The sequence below is a fragment of the Lycium barbarum genome, chromosome 11 (assembly GCF_019175385.1).
Source record: "Lycium barbarum isolate Lr01 chromosome 11, ASM1917538v2, whole genome shotgun sequence".
Taxonomy (NCBI): domain Eukaryota; kingdom Viridiplantae; phylum Streptophyta; class Magnoliopsida; order Solanales; family Solanaceae; genus Lycium; species Lycium barbarum.
Genome location: NC_083347.1, coordinates 116,386,505 through 116,405,191, shown reverse-complemented (window position 1 = coordinate 116,405,191; position 18,687 = coordinate 116,386,505). Strand labels below are relative to the sequence as shown.

Genomic DNA, 18,687 nt, shown 5'->3' with positions numbered 1-18,687 from the left:
ATTTATTTCTCCGTATTCAACTAAGTAGGGCTAAAGGGTATATCTCTATCCTGATTAGCGAAACGATTAAATCGAACAAACTCTATTTATTCTTATTACATACGTGAATTCCCTTTCTCAAGTTCAATTCATGCACCACAGATAATGTCTAACTATTGGCCAGATAATCAAACAATTAAGATCAAGAATAAATAAGCAACCCAAAATATGGAAAATTAATAGATAGAAATTGTCATCAAATCAACTTTCAAGTCTTTCGCCACAATCCTAGAATTAAGAGTTTTAGCTACTCATGATTCAATCATAGACAAAAGAAGCCATGAATAAACTAGGGTTGAAAAAGATGAGAAAAGAAAATAAACCTAGAGAGAGAAAAATAGAACGGTGGCTTACAAATCCTTGAATAATCCCAGTACACCGTTCTCAGCTATTAAAATGTCTATATATAGGCTACGGTAAAAATAACAAATAAGGAATCCAAATCCTAATCGAATCGGGACAACTTCCGCAGATCCCCTCTTTCTTTCCGCATCGGGGAAGGATCACGCAATGTACTGAGGGTTCTCGCTTTCCTTTCGCGATGCGAAGGAAAAGTGAGATACTGATGACTGAGTTGGTTGGTTCGCTTTCTTCACGCGATGCGACTGGATGGCCTGATGTTCTGAGGCTTCCCGCGATGCGGAGGAAAACCGAGGTTTCTTCAGTCGATTTAATCTCCTTTTAGTTCATTCTTTGTGGTCTTCGATTCGTCACCTCATCTAATCGTCATATGCTACGAATTCCAATCATCTTAAGCACAGTTTCCATCGTTTGTCGTCATCGTACCTATACACATGAAATATAACGATATAAGTTCAAATACGCCGGTTACGTCATGAATTAAGCGATAGAAGTCATAAGAGTAGGCTGTAATACGACACAAAACATGATATTTGTGTCAAATATCAATCACTCATAAAATACAACTGACCAGGATGCAGAGTTTCCGGCTTAGAGAACACAAATGAGAGAAATAATTAAAATCCATCAAGCATAATTTCACTACCCATATTTTAATAAACAAAAGACAATTAAACGAAACAAAACATAAAAAGAATTATCTGGCGTCGAAAATTTGGCATACCAATCATTTGTATTTTCTGAGTAGTTCACATATAGTACACAAGTGAAGGGGAATCTTAGTAGCTCAGTTGGTTGGCTATGAACTTTCACCTTGTTAGTGAGGGTTCAATTCCCCACCTTGTAATCCCATCTCCCATTTCCCCTTCCCCTACCCTTATGTAATAATTAAAAAAAAAAAAAACAAGTGAAGAGAAATGTGGGCTGATGCAGCAGTGAGTTCAAGAACTGCTGCATGGCCCCGTGTTGGGTCCCCAGCAAGGCTGAATGCAAAGGTGTCAAATGTGTATGTGTGACCATCTCATTTAAAAGAATACACGATAAGGGAAAACGCACTTTTATTTACTTAATTATATTCTCAAATAGATTCATTGTGGCTAAATATGAAATTTTCCGTGGCATGGCACCAATGTATTTATGGAGTAGATGCATTTTCCAGCATCCAAGGCTCTCAAAAATAATATCCTTATTCCTTTCTCAGGTTGGCTTAGTTTACTCCCATGTAACTGTTAACATTGAGTTTTAATTAATTATTCAATTTCTAGATAGTTTTGTAAGTATTGCATGTACTAGTTCTATTTGATGCCATGACTAGTATAGAAACTTAAACTGATTGCATGTATACATTGAGTTTTGAGCTTAAAGTTGAAAACTTTTGGCTCAAGTCTGAAACAAAAGTTGGTATGTTCCCCCATCTTCAAATGCAAAGCTGAATGCAGCTAATGTGAGCAATTGTCCGTTTTGAGCTAAGTCCGCGCGGTTTCTCCGGAAAAGTCACACAGCATTAAGAGTATCACTATACCTCGTAAGAGTATCACTATACCTAGTATATAGTTTCCTTTTCTTTCAGCTACCAATGTGGGAGTTTGTTCGTACCCCAAATCATCTCCCCACAAACTAAGTTTCACATTACCCATTACCAATCATGGGTTAATTTAGATCTTAACCGTGCGCCACCTACATTAACCGAGTACTAATGATCAGCAAAGCCCACCGACTTCTTTTTTGTGTTTGTGTCTTATAAGATACGGGTAAATATAGCAAACCGGCCCATAGACGGGTAAAGGCACTAATACGGGATATATCACAATTACAGCTTTAATTTATAGCTAAAATGGCCACTTAATCAGAATTAACTTGTAGTAGTGCTTAAGATATATCACATTTACAACCTAATATGAAGATCAGCATATTCTCTAAGTAAAACTTCTATCTTTATGGCAATTCATATCAATATGGACATCGAACAATCTCCGTAGAAAAGGCGACATACAGAGGAAACAGAACAATATAACCCGATAAAACCTACCCGTATACGACTTCAAGAATTTATGAAACTTTCTACCCTGATATTATCCTTCCTTGATAGAAACTTCATGCAAATCGGCAGATTCACACCTGACAAAGCTAGTATCGAACTAGGCAAGGTCCAGATCCCATCACCACAAATTAGTCCAGACGCTACGGCTGGTCCAAATGCATCGGCCTTGGCCTTGTTTATCTTTGTCCATACGAACAATATCAGGCTCCCGAGACACATATCAATCGCGAAATACGATCCAAGATAGAACGGTATAGCCATTGCCATCGGAAGAGGAATATACTTCGCCTTGTTCTTTCCTACAGCGTCCCTTACTGCGTTGATAGCAATAGCTCTGAGGAAGAATACGTAGCAAAGGATGAAACAATTCTTCGGTAGAGTTGAGAATCCTTCGACTCCCAAGATAGACATGTTACGATAGACGAGCGCATAAGGGGCCGGATACTTTGAATCGGGAATGCCTAAGTCATGGAAGGCCTTGTAGAAGAGCCAAAATACACAAGGAGAAATGGTACATCCCATCGCTGTTCTGATTATTTGGCTTATGAACATGGACCTTGGAGAAGCTAAAGTCATGTAACCGGTTTTGAAGTCTTGCGTTAGGTCAGACACAGTAGAGACTATGTTCATCATGACACCACAAGCAGCTAATCCCGCTAGAACCCCACCGTGAACGGAACCCGCCCATGCCACTACTAAAAACTAGCTATTTACCTATGTGGGCTTACCGAGGGACAAATTCTATGTAGCTATTCCGAGGGACTTTGCCATGGTGTGCCTCGGAAAAGTCAAATATTTTAATTTTTTATTATTTCTTAGAGATACCGAGGTACGTCCCTCGGTAAATTATATGACTTTTTTATAGTCAACATTTATTTGACTATACCGAGGGACTCTCTCGGTACATAATAAAAAACAATTAAAATTTTTGAGAGAGACCCTCGGTAATATAAATACAAACATTCTGAATTTCTTTTTTTCTGTATCGAGGGACACCATCAGTATATTAATAGAAAATAAATAAAATTAAATAAAATGTACCGAGGGAGTCTCTCGATAAAATAGATATAATTATTGAGTTTTCTTTTTTAAAGTACCGAGGGATGTCTCTCGGTATATTTAATTATGTAAAATTGAGTATTTACATAATTATATATATATATATATATATATTATTTTTAAAATATATATATAAATATTTTATATTTTTTAAACAAATAATAGCGAGTTGTCAATTGATAAGTCCCTCGGTAATTGCTTAAAGGTTTATTTTTTCCTTTTTCAGTTACATTACCGTTCTAGACCTACCGTAAGAAAATTTAGTAGTACCACTTATTTATTGTACTAAGTTGGCATTTGGCCATGAAAACCAAATACTTTTCACGTTATTTGAAATTTTGGAGTTGGAGTTGAAGTTAGAGTTAAAGATGGAGTTGTGTTTGGTTAGAGTTTTGCAAAGAATATTTGGTTGTTTGAATATATTGAAAGTGAAAAAAGTGAAAAACATGTTTCTAGGTGTTTTCCAAATTCCAAATATAACTTGGAATTTTCATGGCCAAACGTTGATTTTCAAACAAAGTGAAAACGTTTTCTGGGAAAAGATAGAAGTATATTAGTGGTATTCTTAAGTAATATTATTGTAACTTATAAATTGATAAATACACTAAGTAACAGTCAATCATTGGTATCTTTAAGAAATATTATTTATTGATTAGCCTATACATCAATATTTACAGTAATTGAAATTGTATTTGTGATATTCTATCATGTTACAACCACTTAATGAGTCTGAATGATTATTAAAGATCTATAACAAAGTCTTAAATCATTAACATGTCAATTAAAAAAAAATTCTATAAAGATGGCAGCTCTCCCCTTCCTCCCTTTAATCATCGCTACCGCTACGACATTCCCCATCATTATCAATTATCATCATCGCCCACCATTATTAACTATCTCTACTCACAACCACTGCCATTGTCAATTACTACAATCAACGTACGTTGTCACTAGTCACTGTTTACAATCACCATCACTAACCACCGTTTCTACAATAACCATCGTTCATGACTACCTATGATCACTACCATCAGTCACCACTATATATTGTTAATTACCGTCATCATTCACCACTATATATCGTCAATTACCGTCATCATTTACCAACACTATTATTTATCACTATCAATCACCACCACCAATCACTACCATCAACTTCTATTACCGGCATTCATTACCACTAGCTACTACCCACAATACCACCATTAGCCGACACCATCTTTAATTGACACCCACAACACCACAACTAGTCATTGCTACTACCAACCTTCATATAATATTTTTAATTTTCTTTTAATAACATATTAGATTAAATTTGTATTGTATTAAATTTCATACTAATTTTTAAAAATAAAGAATATTTTACACATTCAGATGTCGGAAAACAAACAGTCTTAAGTCTTAACTCTTGATAATGTGGTATGTAGACCTTAATACAACATCTTAGTATTCATATGTGTATTTAGATTTAGACATATAATTCTTAATGCAAATCTCAATATTCAGATGTTCATTCAGATTCTGACTTCTTAATCTTAATAAAAACAAATGAGACCTTAGTGAGTCTTTTTGTGTTTGGAGAAAACTTGATTTGACATTTTCAAAACAAATATATATATATTTTTCACTCTTTTAGGATAAATTCATCTTTTATTAAAAGAACCTCAATTTTGTCTTAACAAATACTCCATCCGGATAAAAAAAAGAGTCCACTTAGTCTTTTTTTTCTTAGATAAAAAAAAGAGTCCACTTATCAAATCAAGAAAAAATTAACCATGTTTTTCCATATTTGCCCCTATTAAGTGTTATATGATCAAATCCCAAATGCTTATTTAATTAGCGGTAATTTAGTCAAATTACCTATTTTTGTCTAGGAGTTAGTGTTTTCTTAAGAGGTATGCAAATGGCTAAGTGGATTCTTTTTTTGATCCGGAGGGAGTATAAAATATATTTTGTTAAGTTAGATTTTTATTCAACTGGTTGTTCGATCTAAAGCGGTTCTGATTTAAATTATAAATATTTAAAGTGAGTTTTTCGTAACTTTTCTACATAATTTTACGGTTATTATCTAAATTTAAAAATATTATTTACTTATTATCTCCAAGATTATAAGAGAGTTTTTAATGCTATATACTTAGAGCCAAAAAAAACTGAGAGAAAACTTAAAAGGGAAAAGCACAAAAGCGGGAAACTTAAAGCGCCAAAAATTTCAGCAAAAAGAAAGAGGGAACCTTTTCAACTTAGGTTTTTCCACTTCTTTTTCCGCAAAAACCTTTCCACTCTTCTTTTTCACTGATCCATTCCATTTTCACGAAAAGAAGTGAAAAAAGACAAGACTACGAACAGAGGGAAGCTAAGATTGAAGTTGCAACTTATTCAATTGGTATTTAGAAGATTTTCTTTAGATCTTCCCCCAAACCCCTTTCTATCAATCCACACAAGGTATAATTTTCCTAATAGCGACATAGTATCAAACCCCTTTCTGATTTTTTCTGGGTTTGACATGCAAACTGTGTTGTTCTTTAGGGAATTTTTTGTTATACTGAATGTATATAATCGAAATTTCATATTATCTGTGTCTAAAGTTTTCATTTTTTTGGGACTTATCTTTGTTTGTTGAAATTAAGATTTCCAATTTTTTGTCTATTCACGACTATGTCACTTTCCCCCCTCATTTGGATTATGAAGAATTGGTTGCAAATTATGGAGATCTTTCTAAGTTTCTGAAATTTTAGGAATTCACTCTACAACTAAACATAGTCAGCATAATGTTTAAGATATCTAATTGTGTTATTAATTAACCCATAAAGTATAAATTTTATTGCCAATTGTAGTTGCTTAATTTGCAAATTGTGGTTGCTTAATTTTCAGCATCTTTCCGTTAGAGTTCTTGCCTTCGGTATTGCTGCTGCGGCTGAAAAAGAAAGACCATAACCCTTTCGCCTTTGCCCCCGCCAGTCGTGGTTCCCTTCTCTCCTCCCCCTCCCCCCCCCCCCCCCCCCCTCAACCCCAAGAATTCTATTAATTTTTCTTTCAAAATCTATGATGAACTGGTCTGGTTTTTTTGTAATGATTTGGTTTTGTTCTTTGAGATCTTCTTCACCCTCGTCTCTGCTTAGGGGTTTGTTTTCTAATTCCTAAAATCTTCATATTTTTTGTTTTGTTGTTGATTGAACATTTTCTTTACCTCTTTTTCCGGTTGTTCCCTGCCTTTTATGTGATTAAGCCTTTTGTTTGTAGACTATGAGAAGCTCAAAAAAGGGTCAAAAGCCTGGCTGACTTGGGACAGATTACTGGAAGGAGCTTAATCAATACCGGGCTACGCCAGAGTTTCAAAAGAAGAGCGTCAAGACAAAGGCAGCTCGAAAGTCTAAGAAGGGTGGCTCATTACACCCTTGTGGTTCAGTGTCCACGGGGACTGCTCGGAGAAAATTGGTATGTGTTTCAGCATTTAGATGGTAGCAAATACAAATAATGACTTAAACAACATTGCCTTTGTTTATTTCATTTGTAGGAAGTTTCTCTTGATAGACCACCACCCGTCATGAGGTATGGAAGAAGACCCATACGAAAATTGAAGATGAAAAAGAAGTTTGGGCCGAGCCATGGGCAGAGGATACCTATGTAAGCTCTAAACTTACTTGGAATATATTTGACTAGTAATATTATTTTATAGTTCCTGGTAAGAGTTAAGACTCTACTTCTATATTTTGCTCTATCAAATTGAAAACAGATACAAAACTGTGTATTTCAAGACGTTCACTTCTTATACTTACCTAACAGCATGCTTATACCACGAAATACTCATTGACTTACTTTTTTCACCTGAGATGTATACGGGCCTTTTCTACCGACTCTGCAAATATATGTGGAAAGATAGCAAGAGATTACAGCTGTAAAACCTGAGATATTTGTTGATTAATGCATCACACATCGTTAGCCATATATTTCTCTTCTGATTGTTAAGGCATGTTAGAATTTTATCAAACTGGTGATTTGGCTTTTGCTTATTTGGTTCCAATAGACAAGACTACTTGTGTCTAGTAAGGCTAGGGAATAGGAAAAGAAAAAGACTATGGGAAAACTTGAAAATGGACACGTTATGACAAGCCTTGTATGAACTGTAAGCTCTTCTAAAGAATTGAAGCTGCCATAGGCTATACATCCTCTACCCTCTGAACTTTTGGTTTATTTCATGCAGTTATTCTTTCATTTATATAACGATGTTTATAGCAAATTAGGAAATGTTGAAATATTAATTGTCGTCATTGAATGTATTGTGCAGGAGGTACTTCTTAGATTATCTCCCGTCTTGGTGTTGAGGCAAACTAGAGCAATGCTTGATTTTTGGTAATACTTTTCTGCCATTTATCGATGATTTTGGCTATCATTTCTTACCTCCCTGATCCATAAAAATGAACCTTGTCTATTAATCTTTGCTGAAGGAAAAATGTATTTGTTAACTGTCACTTAGTCTTACCTACTTTCTCAAATTGAAATCAAATGTAAAACTGCAATGGCATACATTTTCTGATTATCACTTCTCGGTTTCTTTTTGCACTATCAAATTGAAAACAGATGCAAAACTGTGTATTTCAAGACCACTTCTTATACCTACCTAATAACATGCTTATACAATGAAATAATCATAGACTTACTTTTTTCACCTGAGATGTATACAGGCCTTTTCTATTGACTCTGCAAATATATGTGGCAAGATAGAAAGAGATTGCAGGTTAATACCTTTGAAGCTTGGACATTTCATATTTATATTAGTCTTATTCACATTGACATAAACCTGCTTTGAAAATATATGTTGACAAGTGAAAACAAGATTTATCTTGCATGACACCTTGGTTTAAGATTCAAATATTCTGAAACCTTGGAGATTCTGCCCATCCGAACATCGGCTGGGCAGCTTGCTAAAAAGCTACTCAAGTAAAATGAAGTTGTCTTGTATTGTTTTTTTCCCTTTTCAGAATTTCTTTTATACTGTTTGTTTATATTCTAAAGTTTACTTTTCATGTAGAATTGATATAATCTAGAGAGGATGTAGAGATGAGGTGATCAGAAGCATGGAGACGATGAGGATTAGGAGAATAGAGAGCATCGAGACGTAGAAATGGAGTATTGGGTGTCAATTTTTATTTTTTTTTACTTCTGTTATTTTGGATTGTTTGAAGTCTAGTGGGATGCTTTTAATATATGTTTGCATAATGTCGAAGTTGGTTGGATATGTACGATGTTTGTTGGCTTAATTTTAATGCTTGAATCATTTCAGGGTATTTTTATTATTGTTTTGATGGCTGTTATTGGCTTTTTTTTTTGTTTCTATTGAAATCTTTTATATAGCAGGTGGTGCAGTAAAAAAATAGGTACTGCTTGCCAAAATAATACCAGAAATACTGAGGGACTTACCGATAGAGTCCCTCGGTAACAAGTGTAATTGCAAATCTCAGATTTTCAGGCTACCGAGGGACATCCCTTGTTAATTTTCAAATATCAAAGTACTTTGAATTTACCTTACCGATGGACATTCCTCAGTAAATGAAACATATAATTGTTAAATATTTATATTGATCAAGGGTTGTCCATCGGTGTATTTAAATTTTTTAATTTAATTAACATTAATATATCAATGGATGTCCCTCGGTAAATATATATCAATATTATATATATTTTTTAAGTACAGAGGGGCGTCCCTTGGTATATTTAATTTTGCATGAATATGAGGGAAGGGAAGTACCGAGGGATGTGTGAGGGTCTCCATCGGTATTTGCTGAGAGTGTCCCTCAGTATTATTTACCAAGGGTCAAATTACCTACAAGCCTAGCACCGATGGCGTCCCTCGGTAAATCTTGGCTACCGATGGACGTCCCTCGGTAAATTCCATAGGAAAATTAGGAATTTTTAGTAGTATCGTGAAGATGGCTAGCTTTCCATATATGGATGCCAATGACCAGTCGGTGAGACCACACCCGTAAGCGTTGCAGAAGGGTAGTACCGGTGCAAAAATGTATATCACGATGATGTAGTACCACCTAAGTTGATGGAAAATGTGTGGAAGCATTATAGTGGAGAGGATGGCAATGCTAATGTAACCGGCTATCGCAACCCATGTAGGGATTTGATCCTTGAGGAAAAGCTCGGTTCGTATCCGATCATCATAAGATAGAGGTGCCTCTGTAGGGGATGCACGGACACCAACAGGAAGGACAGACCCTGCTCTTTTCTCGCGGAATTGGAAATATATACCATATAACGTTCGTCCAAGTACTTTGATGAAGTTGTATAGACCATCACCAAGGATCATGGCTATTGCTATAAAGACCTGAAATAGAAGAACATTATAGAAAAGCCATTAGCATCATTTTGAATTTTATCGAAGAGCTAATTAAAAACTACGTGTCATTTTGATTATGTCACACCCTAATATCCCTAGGGTGTGATGGGCACCCGACCCCATATCCGGAGCCGAGCGAACCCACAGATTCTTATTACACACATAATTTCTTCGGACTCTGAAAATCAAATAAAAGTAAAATACATATTATATTTCGAAATCTTTTCTTTTTCTTTGTTTATCAAATCCAACAAAATTTGTAATTATATAGAATTCATATCGTAATACAAACTAACACATCGGCTGATGGAGCCGCTTACAGAACCGATATACTATACCCACGACTCTGTCTGCAAAGTCTCTAACATCCACCCAGAATAAAGCATACATACAAACTTTGACTCGGCAGCACTCCAAGAGCAAGTGGAGCTTGCCAACTTCGCTGGAACATCTTCTGTAATGAGTCCTACTCATCTGGGTGTACCTGCGCGGCATGAAACGCAGCCCCCGAAGAAAGGGGGTCAGTACGGAATATGTACTGAGTATGTAAAGCATGAGACACAGAAAAACAGAACCATATCTGAAGTAAGCAGTACGAGAGTGAGTACATTATTCAGGTTACCAAAGCGCTTGTCTTTCAATCACAAATCATGTATACAGAGGTCATATATCAGAAATGGAGCAGATCCAGAATATTAGAATGTTTGTTTTCCAAACATAGATCATGCATGACAGAATCACATATCCTATATGCATATAACGTGCCCCGGCCCTCCCGTGAGGGACGCGGTAAATCATATATCATGTATATCAAAATTATATGTCCGAAGGAGTACAGAAAGTAATAGCTTATTCAGAACATCAAAATGCTAATTTTTGAAACACAAATGATGCATATCAAAATCATGCATAGGGCACAGGAACGTGGTCGCGACTCCTGCCTTTGGCACCACAACACATCATACTCCAGAAGATTTCATATCTCCGAATATCTCTGTCACATAACACATCATAGCATATCCACGGTAACCCCGGGGACATATAACACGCCGGGGAACCGGACACATCATACTTCGTACCATATACACGGTACCCGGGGACGGACAAATATACACAGTACCCCGGGACCGGACATATCATACTTCGGAATTCATAGATGGAACCCGGCCCTCAAGCAAGGGACTCGGCGAACCATTCGTACGATACATACCGGCCCGGGACTCGGCGAAGGAGATCATAACATATGCACGAGCAGAGTAGTGAGAAACTAAATGCACATAAATCAAGACTCGATGGATATGTACACTTGCCAACATCTGAAGGCTCAGAAACAAGTTTCGGGTCAATCCGACTTAGTATGAGAAAGTTATGGACGTTTGAAGTACAGAACGTCCTACGAACGTCTCAGGAACCATTTTTGGAAAATCAAAGTAACAATCATATCAAGTACCATCGGATATCTCTATAAATCAAATCAAATAGATCTTTTGGGACCATATATACGTATCGGACATGTCAAAGACTTAATGAAATAACCGAACGTGCTATCGTCTGAAAATCAAAGACATTAAAGCTTACAGAGAATACTTATATCAGATTACTTATGTCAAAGTTACTAATTACTTATACCCGACGATGCATACGAATCATAAACAAACTCGGAATCAAAGAGTAGAATTACCTCAAGGAGCATATGATGACTTACTTGGCTCTAGGACATGCCAAAAAGAAAGAAAGGGTAAGCCTTACATACCTGTGTCACGCCTTATTAGCTACGCTCATTTATCCAAACTTGTTAGTCTACATTCAAGAAAGTTGACATAATCATTAGATTCATCGGCATATACTAGTCTTATTCTTTCAATGAATTCATTTATATTCTGCCGAAATTTCGGCAGCATTTCCCCTCTAAATACACCATCCCCGAGAATCTAACTCGGTCAATTTCACAATAAAAAACCCGAGAATGAAACTCGGCCACATTATCAACAACAATACCAACAGTTATTCTAACAATATCCACAATCGATTTAGAACACATACTAACATTAGCAACTTCTTCCTATAAACTTCAACGGCGTCTCATTTATGTTCAATTCATATTTGCTCACACATTCAAGTACTAATCCGAAGCCATTCAAACAATATTCAAGAACGTTTCAAAAAATCCGCACAATATTCAAAATAATCTCACCATTATTCCACTCTACCCGAAAGCTTCCATTTGCAACAAGAACAAGAACAACACATTCTCCTTATGCTAGATTCATAAATTATACCACAATCCACATGTTACAATACCATTCATACAAATGCAAGAAACTATGTTATCAATGTACTAACTTCCACAATAGCTCACAAACGATTTCAACTCCAAAATATTCCATAGAACAACCCACACATTATTCTCCAAATTTTCCAACCAACCAATTCGCGATATAACTATTTAATAATTTTTATTTCCGTAAAGAAGTCGAAATTAATACTAACAACATCAATAACAACATCCTCCACATTCTACAAGTTAACTACATTTATTTTCATCCAAAATTCTCTTCAAATCTCATACCATAATTCACAATGCCAACGGACGAATTTATATCGCTATTTTCCCGTTCTAATCCGTTAAAACTTTAAATAAACTTGTTAGCAATGAAAAGGAACCTTATCCATACCTTAAGAATTCAGCAACCACGTTATCACCCTCCTCCTTGGTTGATTTTTAGCTCAAATTGAAGACAACGCAGCGTACAACACTTTTCCCTTCATGGGCTTCGGGATTCGGGGCTCGAATTTTGATCAAAATTGGTTTTTCTTCTCCAAAGCCTTTTTTCTCTATCTCTCCAGAATTTTCTGGTTGTTCCAGGTCTTAAAATGAGGAGGGAAGGGCTGAAATATCACTTAAATAACATGGGTCATGGGCCTAACCCGGTTGAGCCCGAGTTGGGCCTAGCCCACTGACCTTTCGACCTTAAAACATCCATATCTCCTTGTACCGACGTCACCTGAGAACCCACGACCTATGGTTGGAAAGCTAATTCAATTATCTACAACTTCTATTGCTTGGTATTTTTCCAAATTCCAAACTTATAATACCGTTTTTGCCCCTCGAAGTCAGGTCACCCGAAAACATTTTCTTAAAAATATTCGTTTGGAGGGCTTCCACTTTGATTTGGCCCAAGGGTCCTTCGTGAGTTGTGTTTAACTTAACATATGTGATTCATATAACTTGTCACATGTTCCAAAAAAAATCTTGACGTGAGGGCCCAACCTCAGCTTACAAATAATCCGACGTTCAAAAATACTGGATACAACACTATCAACGTGAGTTTAAATTATGTAGCAACAACATGATTGTCAATATTTTTTAGGACGCACGTGTCACGCTCATGCTCTGAAAATGCGGGATATAACAGATTATGTACCCTGTAACCCAGTATACTGTGAAGGCTGCTAGGACTTTGATCAGCAGGGTACCTATGACCTTTTCTGTCTTGAATAAGAGGCCACATTATACCCCACGAAAGGATCGCTCCGACTAGCAACGATCTGTTGATTAGATAAGGACATATCATCCCAACACCAACATATGTCTCCGAGAAGTCAAAATAAAACCTGGTTGATCAGAGAAATAAGTCAAAACATTATAATGATATATGGAAAGAAAGTTAATTATCTTGTGTAGAACAAGCACAAGTTGGGAGGACACATGGAGAGACAGATATAACAAGAAATATGCTTCCAAGTTAATGAATGAACACAAAACATCTATGTTGCTCAGACTCTTCCAAAAATGTCACTGGGTGCATATCAGATCCTCCAAAAGTAGTGCATTTTTAGACGATCCGACACGGGTGCGATAATATTTTTGGAGAGTCGGAGCAACATAGCAAAATAGCCTTGTTTCGGATTTACATGCAAAAACATCAGATATTTGTTCATTAGAGTCCAAAAGGTTAATTAAACTTAGGACAACAGCATTTTGTACAACAGCGTTTTGTAAGTTATTGAAAACGAATTGAAAACTTTACTTATATGCTAATGATTCCAAACGCTTATTCAGTCTTTTCCAGTTGTTCTATTGTACACAAGTAAGCTTATCGTGAATTCATGTCAAGTAAGCTTATCATGAATTCATGTCAATTGATGTGAGCAAAAAGTTGATATTACTTGAAAGTCAAACATACTTGTTCTCGTAGGCTTTGAGACAGAACGTGGGAAAATTCACGAATCCACAGCCATCATATCACCACCTGTGAAAAACCACTGGAAGAAACCCCACAAGAAGCTGAAGGTGAAGAACTTTCCCAAAGCTTTTACTTGTTTCCTGCACAGAGCAATTAGTACTGTAAGTACTATAATCTATAAGACTATAGATTATTTAGTAAAATTCATACGAAATTAGAGACTCACTTGGCTAGCTTAGCTCCTTGTGGAGTATGGAAACTGTTGATCAGGTGAGCAGTTGCAGTGCCACTCGGATAAGTAAGTTTGAAGTCTATGATCATAATCTGAAACATATTTACACAATCTCAAAAATGCAACTGATCCAAACAAAATAAGAACAGTTCGCAGTGCTTTAAAAGTGAAAAGCGCAATAAAACAGCAAAGTCCATGGGGCTTGAAGAGAAAAGCCACAAGTGAAGCCCACAATTTACAGAGAACTAAACATACCACTCATACACGAATTTTTGTACTTCAATAATTAAGTTGCAATTAATATAACTAATATTAACGTCCAATATATAATAATGTCGATATTAATCCATCTCCTCAAAATTGAGATACAAAGAAATGACCATTCGGATCACTTTTATGTCATTGTTTGATGCACACATTTCTATGAAATGCATGGTCTCACTCATGAAGCAATAACCCCTCGAATCGCATCACTTAATCACTTTAAGTGGGAAAACGAGACCTTACTCTGATAAATAGTGAGCAATTCATTCCAAAACTACTTGAGGCCTATAGAAGTGCCGTCGCTGATTTAGAATTTTGAGTTTATGGGTTCAAGATTATAAAAAATGTAGCCTACTGAGTTTTGAATAGATTATTTATACATATTAAGTTGACCTCTTAACACAAATACAGAGTTTTAGCCAAAACTATTGATTCTGTTGAACACGTAACCAAAACTCTAGCTCCGCCTTGGCTAGAAAATGTGTTATACATATACATTACAGATGTAATGCTGAGTGAAGAGTTTACCTTACGAAGGGGAACAACTGAGAGAAGTCCAAGAAAACTAACAACAAAGAGAAAACCCATCATCCATCCCAAAGAAGGGTTCTTAACATTATCTGCAGCGTTAGCTTCAGTTGACTGCTTAGCAACAACTTCGCTCATACCAAAAAGATAGCTTCGAAAACCTCCTGCTCATCAAAAGTAAAATAAATTTAAATAAATAAAATAAGAGATATTTAATTTTTAGATGCTTTTTATCACATTAATAATGCCTTGCCGAAGGGGAAGTGCATGAATTTTAAAAGAATGTTCGGTGATTTCTTTTCATCTGTAAAATGTTTGGAGAATAAAATTAGTGTTTGTGTTTGTTGATAGGAGGTGACAAATAGCCTGTGAAATAGTTCAATTGCATGGAAACTAGCCTGAACACCATATTTATAAAAAATGGAGAGTGCGCCAATTTGCAGCGTCACTCCTATACACTTCAAGATTCATTTTATTTGTTTAAAGGAAATGATATAGGTGAAGTGGTGGATGTAGAATTAATAATACCCACTGCTCTGTACTTGGAACTCTATGTATAGTAATTTATTAAGTTCGATCTGTAGTTATGCTATAGTAGTTTGCATTAAATTATAATCTCTTTCAATTTAATTGATACTTTTCGCTTTTTGAGATTCAAATTGTATGAAATTTGACCAATATTTTAAGGTGTATTTTTTCACCATATTGATATGAGAAAAATTGCAACTTATAATATTTTTCATGTAATTTTCAAATATATAAATTTTAATCTGAAAATAATGAGTTAATTTAATCCAATTTAGCTTCACACTTTAGTTAAATTGACTCGTGAAAAGCAAAAAGTATCACATAAATTGAGACGGAGGAAATATATTTTGTACCAAATGAGTTAGCTCCCATTTGGACAAAGTTTTTTTTTTCTTGGAAAAGAAAATTGAAAACATTATTTGTTCATGGTTCTAAAGAAAAAATGAGTTTGATTAGTCTTTGAAAAAAATTTCAAAGTTCTAAAAACTGGTTTGGGCCAGTCTTTTGGCAAAAAAAATTTCTTTCACTCACAAAACTTTAATTTTTTTTCAAGTAAAATGCAAGTACAATCACAACCTCAACTTGCAAAAAACAAAAAGAAATTTCAACGCAACTTCAAAAACTCTTTTTTTTTTCTCAAGTTTCAATAAACCTATGTCCAAATGCTGGCTTAAAATTCTGAATTCGGATCTAGCCATATTAGTCATCTGGATATTATTATTCGATCTTTTCTCAATCTTTGTAATGTAAATCCTGATTGAAACAAAATTTCTCGAGTCTTTTAATTTGTAATTCCACCAAAATCGGAATAATTATTTTCAATATTCTAAAGCAATAGTGATTCTCCTATGGAACTTCTAGTTTAATTGTGGAAAACGATCATCAACATTATTTTGTTGACCCCCACCACTTGCGGAGATAATAATTCATAACCAAGACTTTAAATTATAACTGTTACAAGTTTCCAGCTTGCGTGCATGTGTATCAGATTAGTCTAACAAGTCAAGTAAATGAAACTCCAGTTGTCTTTCAAAGACTTTAAATTCTGTCATGCATTCACACTATCATTGACTAAACTGGTTTAATTATAATTTCTCAGATTCCAAGAATATACTAATTCATCATCCTGAATTTTATTTTCTACTCTACACAGATATTAATAGCAAAATATATATAAATCATAAGTCATCATTTTAGGCATGCTTTGACTTGGTTTTCGGAAAAATTCTATAAAAATAATAATTTCCGAGAGTTCTTTAAAGATTTTCTGCAAACAGCATAAAAGAGTATATTGAAAATGAAAAAAATATTATTATCATTTATTCCGTTTCAATTTACGTGCCTTTTTTCAGTCCGCTAAAAAGAATGTCACGTAACCTTCATATTTAGTACTCCCTCGGTCCCAATTTATGTGATGTCGCTTGATTGGATACGAAATTTAAGAAATAAAAGAATTTTTTTTAATCTTGTGGCAAAAAACAAACCAAAGATACTTATGTTGTTATAAATAATCTAGTTAAGCGTAAAAGATAAAATTTAAAATTCAATGAGAAATTATTGCAAAATAAAAAAATGTGTCATTTTTTTTAAAACCGACTAAAAATAAAAAAGTGTCGTATAAATTGATCCAAAGGGAGTAAGGTTCTATTCTGACACAATCATTTCACCTCTTAATAATGATCCATTATTGTTATGATATGATAGGTTTAAAAATACAAAAATCAAAAGGTAATAGTATGCGCACTTAATTCAAATTATAAGATTCAAAAGTATTTTTGTTCATATTTTATATTCCGAGAAATTAAGATACATATAAAATGAAACGAAGTATTATTTATTATTTAAGTAAATTAAAGGGCAAGGGCTTTACAGCTATTCTAGAAATTCACATTTTGAGCCTAAGGAGATGAGACCACTTTAATACGGACCCCACACACCTTTTTCACCCGTGCAAGGGATAAAGTAAGCGTTTGAATAATATTCAATAAATATTTAAAATAAGATATTATTTGGAACAAAAGTTAGAAAAAGATGTTCGAACTTTTTGTATTTTACATGAATTTTATTTGAAACCACAAAAGGATGTGATTCGCGAATTAGACTGCTTCTTCTTTAACTAGAGGTTTTGGATTTCAGCGTTGAGTATGCAGAATATTTTTGGTAGGAAACACTTCCCCCGAATGAGTCCTACGTGATGCGATTCAAGATTTAATTGGGCTCCAATGCTGATATCGGACACCAGATAAAAGAAAAAAAAAAGAAAAAATTATTTGAAAATTTTGTAAGTGAAAAATTAATATCTAACAACTCTTTAAAAAAAATGTATAATTAATATTTACATATTTTAAATACTGAAATTTGTTTACAAATAGTGATGTCAAGATTCATTGATATTTTTATAATCTGTGGAGTCCCCAAACCCACCAACAAAGCAAGACGCAGAAGGGCGATAAACAACTATCCCGTGCATTATATAATGACAATGACAATGTATATAGTCCAACATTTCAACAAATATTAATTTATTTTTATTTTTTTGTTGGTACATTTCAACAACATTATCCAATTATTTTCATTAGTCCGTAACACACTTTCCTTTTGTTCGTCTTAAGAAGATACACATGTTTATGTTTAAAAATAAATAATTAATTTTATATTTTTATCTCTTAATGATGTAATTGTATAGCTATAATTATATTTATTATTACATGATTTAGATCATAAATTTCAAAAGTCTTTCTTTTCTTTCTTAAATTTTGCGTTCCGTCAAAGATCTTCATATAAAATAATAAGATGGAGACCGGAAAGAGTATGATTAAAGTAAAAATATCTCCTCAGCTAATGATTTAAAGTAAAAACACCTCATTAGCTAAGCGAGATATCTGACATAAATCCTCAAAAAGTAGACTTCAAATGAAAAATAATAATGAATTCTTTTTTCTATTCTTGTTTTTGTGATTAAAAAAAAAGTTAAGGCCCCTCATTGAGGTTTAGCTTTAGGCCCCCAACAGTTTTGAGCCGCCCCTGCTAATAGAGTTGAGTTAGATGATAATAACACGTAAGAAGAAAATTTAGAAGAAGTTACTGAGAAATTCGACATTGTTCC

At 34.6% G+C, this 18,687-nt stretch overlaps 1 long non-coding RNA gene and 1 pseudogene across 1 annotated transcript; one reads left to right on the top strand and one right to left on the bottom strand.

The window, feature by feature from the left end:
• Positions 1-2,273: 2,273 nt before the first annotated feature.
• On the bottom strand, positions 2,274-15,212 carry LOC132616827 (probable metal-nicotianamine transporter YSL7; annotated as a pseudogene).
• Positions 5,737-8,958, top strand: LOC132619213 (uncharacterized). Its single transcript, XR_009574616.1, has 5 exons — positions 5,737-5,941; positions 6,740-6,934; positions 7,014-7,123; positions 7,785-7,849; positions 8,529-8,958. It is a non-coding gene; the product is annotated as an uncharacterized LOC132619213 (long non-coding RNA).
• Positions 15,213-18,687: the final 3,475 nt, after the last annotated feature.